General features: G+C 43.3%; 2 pseudogenes; both read left to right on the top strand.

Annotated features, from left to right (window-relative positions):
- Positions 1-1,437: 1,437 nt before the first annotated feature.
- Positions 1,438-3,602, top strand: LOC145403794 (hemocyanin B chain pseudogene; annotated as a pseudogene).
- Positions 3,603-7,886: 4,284 nt separating this feature from the next.
- On the top strand, positions 7,887-10,050 carry LOC145403793 (hemocyanin B chain pseudogene; annotated as a pseudogene).
- Positions 10,051-12,947: the final 2,897 nt, after the last annotated feature.

Below are 12,947 nucleotides of genomic sequence, written 5' to 3'. Positions count from 1 at the left end.
AAGTAGCAGAAAGGAGTGGTAGCAGCAGGAAGTAGTGGAAAGTAGATAAACGTAGTGGAAAGTAGCAGAAAGGAAAGGGAAAGTAGTGGGAAGTAGCAGAAAATAGGGGAAAGTACCAGAAAGTGGTGGAGAGCAGCAGAAAGTAGAGGAAAGTAGCAGAAAGTAGAGGGAAAATAATGGGAAGTAGCAGAAAGTAGTGGAATGTTGCAGAGAGTAGTGGAAAGTAGCAGAAAGTAGTGGAAGAAGCAAAAAGTAATGGAAATAGTAAAAAGTAGCGGAAAGTAGCAGAAAGTAGAGGGAAAGTAGTGGGAAGTACCAGAAAGTAGGGGAAAAAAATAGAAAATAGGGAAAAGTAGCAGAAAGTAGGAGAAAGAAGCAGAATGTAGCGGGAAAGTAGCAGAAAGTAGCAGAATGTAAAAGGGAAGTAGCAGACAATAGGGAAAGGTAGAAGAAAGTAGTGGAATGTAGCAGAAAGTAAGGGAAAGTAGCAGAAGGAGAAGAAAGTAGGGGAAAGTAGCATAATGTGAAAAGTACCAGAGAGCAGTGGAAAGTTGAGAAAGTCGTGGAAAGCATCACAAAGTTGCCTAAAGTAGCAGAAAACAGTGAAAAGTAACCTAAAGAGAGACACAAGCAGAAAGTAATGGAAAGTAGCAGCATGTTCAAGAAAGTAACAGAAAGTGAGTAAAAGTAAGCAGAAAGGTCTGTAAGGAAAGGCAGTAGAAAGCAGTAAACAGCCGCAAGTGGCGAAAGGCAGCACAAAGTATTGGAAAGTATAAAAAAGGAACGCAGCTAAACATACTGAAAAGTAGCAATTTCTCCATATTAAAAGTTAATGAAATCACCAGAAGTTTGCAAGAATGAGTACAGTACGCCATCGGACTGAAGAGGTTCAAAAGATCGAGGCGAGGTGGACTAAAAAATAATAATAATAATAATAGCAAAGGTCATAATAACTGGGGAAAAAATAGCATACCTAATGAAATGGGCCACATCATCATCGACACTTTCGGAATCTTGGCTCCATTTCAAAACCAATGCCCGGTGACTTCAAACGAATGTGCGTTCCATTTCCTTGGGTATGTTGTTACTTAGTTGTCCCTATTAAATTTTTCTGTTTCTTTGGTTTATGGCCACTGCCTTATCCCCATCTTTGGGTGGGAAAAGAGGCTGGAATGATGATATTGATGATGGCTTAATTACGACGTACATCCGATGTCTCAAAATTAAGCGCTCTACGGAAACCTAACTTCTTTCTTGTTTACCTTACCGTCGCCACTCCCATTTGGATAAAGGTCAAGATCGCTCTTCTATTAGCGGCAGGTCCACATTTGTTACCATGGCGCCATACCAAGGGCATACGGAGAGATAACTGACCAAACAACAGTATATAAGACAGAAATGACAAAGTCAGCCAACCAGTGCCCGTGAGTCAGCAGGATGAGGTGGACAGCGGTAGCAGCAGTTCTCCTGGTGGCGGTGGCCACGGTGGCCGCCGACACTGACCTCCCCCACAAGCAACAGGCAATCAACCGCCTCCTCAACAGGATCACCAGTCACCTCCCATCCACCTATACTGACCTCAAAGGCGCTGCTACCAGCTACAACCCAAGGAGTGATGCAGCTCACTTCAGTGACGGAGGTGCTGCTGCCAACCATCTTCTGGACGAGATCGATGACCACCGCGTCCTTGAGCAGCACCACTGGTTCTCCCTCTTCAACACCCGACAACGTGAGGAAGCTCTCTTGCTGGTCGATGTGCTTCTGCACACCACAGACTTCGAGACTTTCAAGAAGAATGCTGCCTTCTTCAGAGAGAAAATGAATGAAGGAGAGTTTGTTTATGCCCTTTACGTGGCTGTCACCCACTCTCCTCTAACTCAGGACGTCGTCCTTCCACCTCTCTATGAAGTCACCCCTCACCTGTTCACCAACTCTGAAGTCATCAACGAGGCTTACAGCGCAAAGATGACTCAACACCCAGGAGACTTTGAGATGCACTTCACCGGCAGCAAGAAGAACCCAGAGCAGAGGGTCGCTTACTTTGGTGAAGATATTGGCATCAACTCTCACCACGTCCACTGGCACATGGACTTCCCCTTCTGGTGGCACGGAGAGAAAATTAACCGCAAGGGAGAACTCTTCTTCTGGGCTCACCACCAGCTCACTGTCAGGTTCGATGCTGAGAGACTCTCAAATTACCTATCACCTGTTGACGAACTCTACTGGGACCGCCCCATCAAGGATGGATTTGCACCCCACACTTCCTACAAGTACGGGGGAGAGTTTCCTTCTCGTCCAGATAACAAAGAATTTGAGGACGTTGATGGAGTTGCTCACATTCGTGACATGAAGATAATGGAAAGCCGTATTCGTGATGCCATTGCTCATGGGTTCATCGAGAATGATGATGGCTCGCACATTGACATCGACAATGACCATGGTATTGATATCCTGGGTGATGTCATTGAATCCTCCACATACAGCCCCAACTCTGCCTACTATGGTGCCCTCCACAACCAGGCTCACCGCGTGCTGGGTTCTCAGGCGGACCCTCACGGCAAGTTCGATATGCCTCCGGGAGTTATGGAACACTTTGAGACGGCCACTCGCGACCCTGCCTTCTTCCGCCTCCACAAGTACATGGATAACATCTTTAAGGAACACAAGGATAAGCTTCCACCATACACCAAGGCGCAACTCACTGATTCTAACATTGAAATCACTGGTGTCGATGTCGGTGACCTCAAAACTTACTTTGAGGACTTCACTTTCGACCTTGGCAATGCTCTGGACACCACAGAGGGTGTGGAAGATGTTAAGGTCACTACTCACATTTCCCGCCTCAACCATGAAGACTTCACCTACAACATCCACGTCCACGCAGACCATGCTGAAACGATTACTGTCAGGGTTTACATTGCTCCAGTATATGATGAGAACCACATCAAAATGGATGCCAACACTGCACGCTGGGAAACCATACTGCTCGACTTGTTCTGGGTTGATGGTAAGGATTCTAGATGAAAAGTAATGAATGACTGATACCTTTAACAGCTAACAGTTTTTGTCTATTACCATTTATTATAACAGCTTTGGTCTCAGTGCCATAATTTCGTGGTTTCATTTTTTTAACTAAACACTTCTTTTCCTTCTCTTTTTATCGTACAGTGAAAGCTGGAGACAACAACATTGAACGTCACTCCCATGACTCCAACGTGGCCATCCCTGACCGCATCTCCTTCCCCAAACTGATCCAAGACACCGACGCAGCTGTCGCAGGCGGTGGTTCCCTCGACTTGGCTTCTGGCCGCGGCTGTGGTATTCCACAGAGGCTCCTCCTGCCTAAGGGCACTGAGGAGGGAATGGACTTCTACTTCGACGTGTACATTTCCAGTGGTGATGACGCTGTTCATGATGACTTGGTAACCAACGATCATGGCAGCACCCACGGCTACTGCGGCATTCAAGGCGAGAAATACCCAGACAAGAAACCAATGGGCTTCCCATATGATCGTCGCATCCCTGACCGTCGTGTGTATGATTCTCTGAAGAATCTGCACACCCAGAAGGTGAAGATCTTCCACGACCCACATCATAGTTGAGATCCTCAGTATCCTAGAAATATTATTCCAGTATCTGTTTATTATTAACATCAAACAGAACTGTTGCTGATACAATCATGATAGCAAACAAACTGATTCTGTAATGCAAATTAATTAATGAGAAATAAAAGTCTGACATCCCTTTATACGATTAAATAATGTCTCATTTCCTTCATATTATCCTTATTCAGATCACTGGTTGAGTGTTAATCTAATGGTTTATTTACCAGTGAAGTCACTGCAACACTGAGAGGTGAGCCCATGGTCAGACAGTGTAAAATTATTGCCATGTTAATGGAAGTGAATGCGTGAAGGTGTACACAAGTAATGTATTTATGTAACACCTGTATTTGTTAGGGCATTTCAACCTGCATTCTATAGCACACGGTGTAGTCAGCAATGATGCGCAATAAACACATATACTCTATCATCATCATCATCATCATCATCATCATCCACTTCAGAAATTCTCACAGAAAAATAGAAGGGAGCTCGTCCACACCTACATGTACTCCTGGTCTCGCTCCTCACTACTTAAAAAATCATCCCAAAGGTGTAGGTACTGTACTGTGATACAGTCGGGTACTGTACTGTGATACAGTCGGGTACTGTACTGTGATACAGTCGAGTACTGTGCTGTGATACAGTCGGGTTCTCTCTATGTATGTATGTTACCAAAATAACTCATGAATACCTGATGTGATTTCTCAATAAAAGGCATATACTTTAAGTGTGGGTTTGGGCGGAGGTGATTCGATATGGATACACATCAGTCAGAAGCCAAGGTTAAATTATGGGTGCACATCAGTCAAAGGTGCACACCAGTCAAAGATGCACATCAGTCAAAGGTGCACATCAGTCAAAGGTGCACACCAGTCAAAGGTGCACACCAGTCAAAGATGCACATCAGTCAAAGGTGCACACCAGTCAAAGGTGCACATCAGTCAAAGGTGTACACCAGTCAAAGGTGCACATCAGTCAGAAGCCAAGGTTAAATTATGGGTGCACATCAGCAAAGGTGCACACCAGTCAAAGATGTACATCAGTCAAAGGTGCACATCAGCAAAGGTGCACACCAGTCAAAGGTGCACATCAGTCAAAGGTACACACCAGTCAAAGGTGCACATCAGTCAAAGGTGCACACCAGTCAAAGATGCACATCAGTTAAACGTGCACATCAGTCAAAGGTTCACATCAGTCAACCGTGCACATCAGTCAAAGGTGCACATCAGTCAAACGTGCACATCAGTCAAAGGTGCACATCAGTCAAACGTGCACATCAGTCAAACGTGCACATCAGTCAAAGGTGCACATCAGTCAAAGGTGCACACAAGTCAAAGGCCAAGGTCAAACTCTGGGCAGGGCGTCACTGTGCCCTCTGAGGACCCCTGCTGAGTGGGAAGCACAGCGGCTGTTGTAATGCCATCCTAGTGGGACCATAGTGGAAGGATTTTAAGGATAATAGGTCAAAGGTCAAGGTCACCTGGCCAGATGAACTCTTAGTTTTGATCAATTTATATCAAACATGGTGGAAGAGTTGAGGGTAAGGCAAGGATAAAGTGATGGATTTTTAGAACAACTAGTCAGAGGTCAAGGTCAGCGGTCAAGGTCAGAGGCTACTGGAGGCTCTGTTAACGTGAAGCCAGTGGACTTCAGGTTCTGGCAGCTCGAGCGAGGGTGTACTAACATCTTTGGCCCGAAGGGGCTCATGAGGTAGTTTCGGTAAGAGTCAACGTTTGTAAATCAATGACGTCTTGTTATATTCTTGTTGTCACTGGGCGGTTGTACTCAGCGCAGGACTGACTCCTTGACCTAGACGGGTTACATATTGCTTTCATTAAGATGAGTCCGGAGTGGCACCTATCTCTTCAGCTTGTCCTCGAAACGCCATCTCTCCTTGAATGCTGAGCTGTAACAATTGGTTAATACTAGAATATGATGCTTCTTTAGCACTGGAAATTAATGGAAAATATCGTCATTGGTGAAAAGTGCCAAAGAATAATTGATATGAACGGAAAAACAGGAGAAAGTAGTGAAAATATGCAGATAATAGGCGAAAGAAGATGAAAGTAGTGATGGATGGATGAAAGATGAGGAAAGTAGAAGGAAGTAGTGAAAAGGTAGTAGAAAGTAGCAGAATACGGTGAACAGTAGCAGAATGTGGCGGAAAGTATCATAAAGTAGCAGAAGACGGTGAACAGTAGCAAAATGTGACGGAAAGTATCATAAAGTAGCAGAATATGGTGAACAGTAGCAGCATGTGACGGAAAGTATCAAAGTTGGGGGAGCAGGAAAAAAGTTGTGGAAAGTAGCAGAAATTACAGGGAAAATAGCAAAAAAGTAATGGAAAGTAGCAGAATATGGTGCTACGTAGCAGAAACCGGTGGAAAGTAACATAAATTAGTGGAAAATATCAGGGGGTAGAGGAAAGTAGCAGAAAAGTAGCAAAATGGAAGGTATGAGAAACATAGACAAACGAAGGAGAGTTGTGCAAAGTAAATGAAAGTTGGGGAAAGTAGAAGAAAACAGTAGAAAGTAACAGAAAGTTGGGGAAAGTAGAAGAAAGTAGTAGAAAGTAACAGAAAGTTGGGGAAAGAAGAAAGTAACAGAAAGTTGGGGAAAGTAGAAGAAAGTAGTAGAAAGTAACAGAAAGTTGGGGAAAGTAGAAGAAAGTAACAAAGTTGGGGAAAGTAGAAGAAAGTAGTAGAAAGTAACAGAAAGTTGGGGAAAGTAGAAGAAAGTACAAGAAAGTAACAGAAAGTTGGGGAAAGTAGAAGAAAGTAGTAGAAAGTAACAGAAAGTTGGGGAAAGTAGAAGAAAGTAGTAGAAAGTAACAGAAAGTTGGGGAAAGTAGAAGAAAGTAACAGAAAGTTGGGGAAAGTAGAAGAAAGTAACAGAAAGTTGGGGAAAGTAGCAGAAAGTAACAGAAAGTTGGGGAAAGTAGAAGAAAGTAGTGGAAAGTAACAGAAAGTTTGGGAAAGTTGCAAAAAGTAGTGGAAAGTAACAAGAACTTGGAGAAAGTGGAAGAAAGTAGTGGAAAGTAACAGGAACTTGGAGAAAGTAGTGGAAAATAGCAGAAAGTTAGGGAAAGTAGCAGAAAGTGATGGAAAGTAACAAAATGCTGGGGAAAGTTACCGAAAGTACTGGAAAGTAACAGAAAGTAGGAGAAAGCAGCAGAAAGTAGTGAAAAGTAACAGAAAGTGTACCAGATAGTAGTGAAATGTTGCAGAGAGTAAGGGAAAGTGGCAGACGGCAGTGGAAAGTTGCATACAATACTGAAACACAGGAAAAAGTAGTGGAAAGTAGCATAAACTATACTGGAGTAAGAAAAACTAGCATAAAGTAACAAAAATGAGGGAAAGTAACAAAACTTATAGCATGTAACATGCTGAAAAGTGGTGGAAAGTAACAAAAAGTAGGAAAAGTAGTGGAAAGTATAAGGAAGTAGAAGAAAGTATCAGAAAGGACTGGAATTATAAAAAAAAATAAATAAAAGCGAAAAGTAGCAAGGTAAAAAGTGTCAGAAACTAAAAGTACCAGAACAATAGGGAAAATAAAAAGTGTGGCACAGTAGGAGAAAGTATTGTAATGAAGCAGGATTTAATGAAAAGTAGCAAAAAATAAGTAGTAAATACCAGGAAGTAGTGAAGAGAAGCAAAGTATGTGGAAAGTAGCAAAAAGGTCTCGCAGGAAGAAAAATGATGTGGGAAATAGCAAAACATGGTGCAAAAGTTCCAGAATTAAGTGAAAAGTAGCAGAATCTTTGGGAAAGTTGCAGAAAGTATGAGAAAGCAGCGTCACTGGACTGTATAGAAGGGAACCATCTCACGTCCGAAAAAAACGTTAGTGAAGGACAGACGAACAGAGCCGCTTCAAGAGATGTTCCAGCATCTTAAAATGGAAAGGCTGGTAGGATACGATCAATAAGGACGGGGAGACACGGCAGACGGAGACAGGATAAGGTGTGGGGAGCATAGCCTGTGAAGATGTACCATGTAGGTTTTGCCGTAATGGTCCAGCGATGGTATGAATCTCTCTATGTAAGATTATAACAACCAAAGTATACGGAATTCTATGATATTCTGTATCATGAAGCATAGATTAAAAAAAAAAAAAAAAAAAGCTAAAGAGAGTGATAAGCCGGTCACGTAACAAGGGCAAGAATGACAAGGTGCATAACATTTTTCTCTGCTGTTGAGAGTGGACAAAGTTCAAGTGATAGTGTGCAACATCGGGTATATAAGGAGTGTAAGGATGTAATGCAACACACCTGCAGTGATCAGCATGAAGTGGACAGCAGTGGCAGCAGTTCTCCTGGTGGCGGTGGCCACGGTGGCCGCCGACACTGACCTCCCCCACAAGCAACAGGCAATCAACCGCCTCCTCAACAGGATCACCAGTCACCTCCCATCCGCCTATGCTGACCTCAAAGCAGCTGCTACCAGCTACAACCCAAGAAGTGAAGCAGCTCACTTCAGTGACGGAGGTGCTGCTGCCAACCATCTTCTGGACGAGATCGAAGACCACCGCGTCCTTGAGCAGCACCACTGGTTCTCCCTCTTCAACACCCGACAACGTGAGGAAGCTATCATGCTCGTCGATGTGCTCCTCCACGCCAAGGACTTCGAAACTTTCAAGAAAAATGCTGCCTTCTTCAGAGAGAAAATGAATGAAGGAGAGTTTGTTTATGCCCTTTACGTGGCTGTCACCCACTCTCCTCTAACTCAGGACGTCGTCCTTCCACCTCTCTATGAAGTCACCCCTCACCTGTTCACCAACTCTGAAGTCATCAACGAGGCTTACAGCGCAAAGATGACTCAACACCCAGGCAACTTTGAGATGCACTTCACCGGCAGCAAGAAGAACCCAGAGCAGAGGGTCGCCTACTTTGGTGAAGATATTGGCATCAACTCTCACCACGTCCACTGGCACATGGACTTCCCCTTCTGGTGGCACGGAGAGAAAATTGACCGCAAGGGAGAACTCTTCTTCTGGGCTCACCACCAGCTCACAGTCAGGTTCGATGCTGAGAGACTCTCAAATTACCTATCACCTGTTGACGAACTCTACTGGGACCGCCCCATCAAGGATGGATTTGCACCCCACACTTCCTACAAGTACGGGGGAGAGTTTCCTTCTCGTCCAGACAACAAGGAATTTGAGGACGTTGATGGAGTTGCTCGCATTCGTGACTTGAAGATAATGGAAAGCCGTATTCGTGATGCCATTGCTCATGGGTTCATCGAGAATGATGATGGCACGCACATTGACATCGACAATGACCATGGTATTGATATCCTGGGTGATGTTATTGAATCCTCCACATACAGCCCCAACTCTGCCTACTATGGTGCTCTCCACAACCAGGCTCACCGCGTGCTGGGTGCTCAGGCGGACCCTCACGGCAAGTTCGATTTGCCTCCAGGAGTTATGGAACATTTTGAGACTGCCACTCGCGACCCTGCCTTCTTCCGCCTCCACAAGTACATGGATTACATCTTTAAGGAACACAAGGATAAGCTTCCACCATACACCAAGGAGCAACTCGCCGACCCTAACATTCAGATCACTGGTGTCGAAGTCGGTAACCTCAAAACTTACTTTGAGGACTTCACTTTCGACCTTGGCAATGCTCTGGATACCACAGAGGGTGTGGAAGATGTTAAGGTCACTGCTCACATTCCCCGCCTCAACCACGAAGACTTCACCTACAAAATCCATGTCCACGCAGACCATGCTGAAACGATTACTGTCAGGGTTTTCATTGCTCCAGTATATGATGAGAACCACATCAAAATGGACACAGACACTGCACGCTGGGAGGCCATACTGCTCGACTTGTTCTGGGTTGATGGTAAGGATCCTAGATGAAAAGTAATGAATGACTGATACCACTAACAGCTAATAGTTTTTATCTATTACCATTTATTATAACAGCTTTGGTCTCAGTGCCACAATTTCGTGGTTTCATTTTTTAACTAAGCACTTCTTTTCTTTCTCTTTTTATCATACAGTGAAAGCTGGAGACAACAACATTGTACGTAGCTCGTCTGACTCCAATGTGGCCATCCCTGACCGCATCTCCTTCCCCAAGCTGATCCACGACACCGACGCAGCTGTCGCAGGTGGTGGCCCCCTCGACTTGGGTTCTGGCCGTGCCTGTGGTATTCCACAGAGGCTCCTCCTGCCTAAGGGCACTGAGGAAGGAATGGAATTTTACTTCGAAGTGTACATCTCCAGTGGTGATGACGCTGTTCATGATGACTTGGTGACCAACGATCATGGCAGCAACCACGGCTACTGCGGCATTCAAGGCGAGAAATACCCAGACAAGAAACCAATGGGCTTCCCATATGATCGTCGCATCCCTGACCTCCGTGTGTTTGATTCTCTGAAGAACCTACACAGCGAGAGGGTGAAGATCTTCCACGACCCAGACCATAGTTGAGATCCTCAGTATCCTTGAAATATGATTCCAGTATCTGTTTATTATTAACATCAAACAGAACTGTTGCTGATACAATCATGATAGCAAACAAACTGAATCTGTAATGCAAATTAATTAATGAGAAATAAAAGTCTGACATCCCTTAATACGATTAAATAATGTCTCATTTCCTTCATATTATCCTTATTCAGATCACTGGTTGAGTGTTAATCTAATGGTTTATTTACCAGTGAAGTCACTGCAACACTGAGAGGTGAGCCCATGGTCGGACAGTGTAATATTATTGCCATGTTAATGGAAGTGAATGCGTGAAGGTGTACACAAGTAATGTATTTATGTAACACCTGTAGTTGTTACAGCATTTCAACCTACATTCTATAGTACATGGTGTAGTCAACAATGATGCACAATCAACACATATACTCTATCACCATCATCATCATCATCATCATCATCATCCACTTCAGAAATTCTCACAGAAAAAAAGAAGAGAGCTCGTCCACACCTACATGCCCTCCTGGTCTCGCTACTCACTACTTAAAAAATCATCCCAAAGGTGTAGGTACTGTACTGTGATACAGTCGGTTACTGTACTGTGATACAGTCGGGTACTGTGCTGTGATACAGTCGGGTACTGTACTGTGATACAGTCGGGTACGGTACTGTGATACAGTCGAGTACTGTGCTGTGATACAGTCGTGTACTGTACTGTGATACAGTCGTGTACTGTGCTGTGATACGGTCGAGCACTGTGCTGTGATGCAGTCGAGTACTGTGCTGTGATGCAGTCGGGTACGGTACGGTTTTGATCACCGCTCAGCACAATTCTTTAGCACTGGAAATTAATGAAAAATATCGTCATTGGTGAAAAGTGCCAAAGAATAATTGATACGAACGGAAAAACAGGAGAAAGTAGTGAAAATATACAGATAATAGGCGAAAGAAGATGAAAGTAGTGATGGATGGATGAAAGATGCGGAAAGTAGAAGGAAGTAGTGAAAAGGTAGTAGAAAGTAGCAGAATACGGTGAACAGTAGCAGAATGTGGCGGAAAGTATCATAAAGTAGCAGAAGACGGTGAAAAGTAGCAAAATGTGGCGGAAAGTATCATAAAGTTGCAGAATACGGTGAACAGTAGCAGCATGTGGCGGAAAGTATCAAAGTTGGGGGAGCAGGAAAAAAGTTGTGAAAAGTAGCAGAAATTACAGGGAAAATAGCAAAAGTAATGGAAAGTTGCAGAATATGGTGCTACGTAGCAGAAACCGGTGGAAAGTAACATAAATTAGTGGAAAATATCAGGGGGTAAAGGAAAGTAGCAGAAAAGTAGCAAAATGGAAGGTATGAGAAACATAGAGAAACGAAGGAGAGTAGTGTAAAGTGAAAGAAAGTTAGGGAAAGTAGAAGAAAGTAGTAGAAAGTAACAGAAAGTTGGGGAAAGTAGAAGAAAGTAAAAGAAAGCTGGGGAAAGTAGAAGAAAGTAATAGAAAGTAACAGAAAGTTGGGGAAAGTAGAAGAAAGTAGTGGAAAGTAACAGAAAGTTGGGGAAAGTAGAAGAAAGTAGTAGAAAGTAACAGAAAGTTGGGGAAAGTAGAAGAAAGTAGTGGAAAGTAACAGAAAGTTTGGGAAAGTTGCAGAAATTAGTGGAAAGTAACAAAAACTTGGAGAAAGTAGAAGAAAGTAGTGGAAAGTAACAGGAACTTAGAGAAAGTAGTGGAAAATAGCAGAAAGTTAGGGAAAGTAGCAGAAAGTGATGGAAAATAACAAAATGAAGGGGAAAGTTACCGAAAGTACTGGAAAGTAACAGAAAGTAGGAGAAAGCAGCAGAAAGTAGTGAAAAGTAACAGAAAGTGTACCAGATAGTAATGAAAATTTGCAGAGAGTAAGGGAAAGTGGCAGACGGCAATGGAAAGTTGCATACAATACTGGAACACAGGAAAAAGTAGTGGAAAGTAGCATAAACTATACTGGAGAGTAAGAAAAACTAGCATAAAGTAACAAAAATGAGGGAAAGTAGCAAAACTTATGGCATGTAACATGCTGAAAAGTGGTGGAAAGTAACAAAAAGTAGGAAAAGTAGTGGAAAGTATAAGGAAGTAGAAGAAAGTAGCGGAAAGGACTGGAATTATAAAAAAAAATAAATAAAAGCGAAAAGTAGCAAGGTAAAAAGTGTCAGAAACTAAAAGTACCAGAACAATAGGGAAAATAAAAAGTGTGGCACATTAGGAGAAAGTATTGTAATGAAGCAGGATTTAATGGAAAGTAGCAAAAAATAAGTAGTAAATACCAGGAAGTAGTGAAGAGAAGCAAAGTATGCGGAAAGTAGCAAAAAGGTCTCGCAGGAAGCAGAATGAAGTGGGAAGTAGCAGAACACGATGCAAAGTTCCAGAATTAAGTGAAAAGTAGCAGAATGTTTGGGAAAGTTGCAGAAAGTATGAGAAAGCAGCGTCACTGGACTGTATAGAAGTGAACCATCTCACGTCCGAAAAAAACGTTAGTGAAGGACAGACGAACAAAGCCGCTTCAAGAGATGTTCCAGCATCTTAAAATGGAAAGGCTGGGAGGATACGATCAATAAGGACGGGGAGACACGGCAGACGGAGACAGGATAAGGTGTGGGGAGCATAGCCTGTGAAGATGTACCATGTAGGTTTTGCCGTAATGGTCCAGCGATGGTATGAATCTCTCTATGTAAGATTATAACAACCAAAGTATACGGAATTCTATGATATTCTGTATCATGAAGCATAGATTAAAAAAAAAAAAAAAAAGCTAAAGAGAGTGATAAGCCGGTCACGTAACAAGGGCAAGAATGACAAGGTGCATAACATTTTTGTCTGCTGTTGAGAGTGGACAAAGTTCAAGTGACAGTGTGCAACATGGGGTATATAAGGAGTGTGA

The sequence above is a fragment of the Coenobita brevimanus genome, chromosome 61 (assembly GCF_032717465.1).
Source record: "Coenobita brevimanus isolate Jiangsu-jjx chromosome 61, ASM3271746v2, whole genome shotgun sequence".
Classification (NCBI taxonomy): domain Eukaryota; kingdom Metazoa; phylum Arthropoda; class Malacostraca; order Decapoda; family Coenobitidae; genus Coenobita; species Coenobita brevimanus.
The sequence above is the reverse complement of the archived record's forward strand: the minus strand, read 5'-3'. Positions and strand labels throughout refer to the sequence as shown.